Source organism: Myxocyprinus asiaticus, chromosome 16, assembly GCF_019703515.2.
Source record: "Myxocyprinus asiaticus isolate MX2 ecotype Aquarium Trade chromosome 16, UBuf_Myxa_2, whole genome shotgun sequence".
Lineage (NCBI taxonomy): Eukaryota > Metazoa > Chordata > Actinopteri > Cypriniformes > Catostomidae > Myxocyprinus > Myxocyprinus asiaticus.
The window spans coordinates 502,501-505,000 of NC_059359.1; the positions used below are offsets into that span (position 1 = coordinate 502,501).

Sequence of the window (2,500 nt, forward strand, 5' to 3'; positions counted from 1 at the left end):
GCCAGATTTTTTTTTTCAGGCTTGATTCTATAGAAAATATATACAAATTTGAAATTAATTTTTATATTTTCTTAAACACTTTCACATCATAAATCATCATACAGGTATATTTCTTGGTAAAAGTCTTTAAAAAAAATAAATAAATAAATAAATAAAGTGTTTCTTCACATTTCTGTCATTTTCTTCATTGCTTTTCCCACCGGTGGTCATGAAATGCGTTCTGCCACACATCCTGATGTAAAATCATCCATTTAAAACCTCAAAAAGTTCATTATTTAAATCCCAAAGATTAGTTTAGCAACCATTTAAGGAAATACAGATGGATACTTAATTGTCCCACTTTGGGGTCCTGGGTATCTCAGCGAGTATTGACGCTGACTATCACACCTGGAGTCGTGAGTTTGAATCCAGGGTGTGCTGAGTGACTCCAGCCAGGTCTCCTAAGCAACCAAATTGGCCCGGTTGCTAGGGAGGGTAGAGTCACATGGGGTAACCTCCTCGTGGTCATGATTAGTGGTTCTCGCTCTCAATGGGGCGTGTGGTAAGTTGTGTGTGGATCGTGGAGAGTAGCATGAGCCTCCACATGCTGTGAGTCTCCGGTGTCACGCACAACGAGTCACGTGATAAGATGCGCGGATTGACGATCTCAGAAGCGGAGGCAACTGAGACTTGTCCTCCGCCACCCGGATTGAGGTGAGTAACCGCGCCACCACGAGGACCTACTAAGTAGTGGGAATTGGGCATTCCAAATTGGGAGAAAAATAAATAAATTGTCCCACTTTACCCATCTTCACCCTATATTATAAACATTTTAAGCATTTACAATTCACCTTATTTAAACTTGAAAATGCTACTACGTTGAAGGAAACACATGATTACTGATGTTAGACATTTTTAATGAAATCAGTAAACACTTTAGCTTTGGCAGACATAAAATACTCAAACTAAAATGAAAACTGAACTAGTGTGAAAACTAACAGAAACTAAACTAAATTGAATATAAATAGAAATAATAGCTAAATTAAAAATCCCAAACTATAATAACCCTGCTTCAAATCTTTAAAAGATATTTAGAGTTTTGTTTAAAACACGTAGTAGCAAATAAACTAGATTTCACTTGTATTTAAAACTGTATTTATTTGTTTTATTTGGACAGAAAGTCTGATTACAAAGTTTGTACAGCCGAACACAGACTGACACTGCTGTGAAATTATTTGAATTATTATTTTATTCTATGCTGTTCTATTATTGAGCGCAACAGTCTGCGTCAGGAAATATAAATTGTATTCATTTTCTCTTTAGGCAAATTAATATTTAACAATTACTTGTAAACCATTAAAGATGTTAGTATGGGATATGTACATGCTTCTGCTGAAGCCATCAGTCTGCATTAAAAAAAAAAGTCTTGTTTAATAGTGTATTTCCTGGTGAAAAACTACACTACCCATAATCCTCAAGAGAAATCAACCAATCAGAGAGAATCACATCAGAAGAGCTCCGCCCACTCCCATGATGCACTGTGAATGATGCAATCATGTCACTCTCCCTATACTCGCATACTGCTCATATATTTGTATATATATCTGCAATGTAAATATATTGTTTTTGTACTTATAATCAGCAACTTTAAATCAAAAGTTTTAGATTTTTATTGTTTTTAATTCGATTACATCTAGTGTTCAATTTGAGGGGTGGATGGGTGTGGGGGCCCAGACCCCCCATAAGACCAAAAAAATGTAACTGGGGGTCCCCTGGATTTTCACAGAAACTACTGCAAACATAAAACTAGATTTTTTTAAATGATTGCAGTGACATCTTTATATTATCCATTATTTGTCCTAGTTTTCATAAGTAATCCAAATGAGATTTTTTCTGTCTGTAAATTCTTAACACGCACAAGTGTGTCACGCACAGATCTCTGAAGGAATTTACAGACGGCGACTTGAGTACTGAGGACTGCATACTCATTGTCACCAACTGTATAGTCAATAAATGAATCAATATGCACACAGTTAATATCTCCCTCAATATAATTAAAGCTAAAGCATGTAAAGTTTTCAGCGTTTAAATACTTTCTTCTATCCCGTCATCATACGCAGAGACAGCCATAGGTGCCATTCGTAAGATAATTTTCTTGAAAACTGTAAACACTGTGTCTCTGTGGCGCTATGTTTGTTTTGAGCAACAACAACATTTACTCGACCAATGGCGTGAGCTGGGGGCGGGATCAATCAGTTTGATTGATCAGCAGCAGAAGGGGGGCGTATCCAGAAAACTGTTTTGAAAACAATGTTTATTTTTGCAGTTCCGTCTGGTGGAGCTAGTGCCGCAGAAATTCACACTTCAGCTTTAAATACACAAAGCACGCAGAAAAATGATACATTTTATCACGTTATATTCAACTGTGACAGGCTACTTCTTATTTCTAGCTCTACCATACATCTCATCCACAGTGGCCACGTTTAATCATTATTGAAGCATGTTATTATTATTAAGGATA

General features: G+C 36.4%; 1 protein-coding gene across 1 annotated transcript in view; it reads left to right on the forward strand.

Moving 5' to 3' along the window:
* The window catches only part of LOC127453681 (complexin-4-like), a 19,550-nt gene that overhangs the window by 425 nt on the left and 16,625 nt on the right, over window positions 1-2,500 (forward strand). The window lies entirely within an intron of this gene.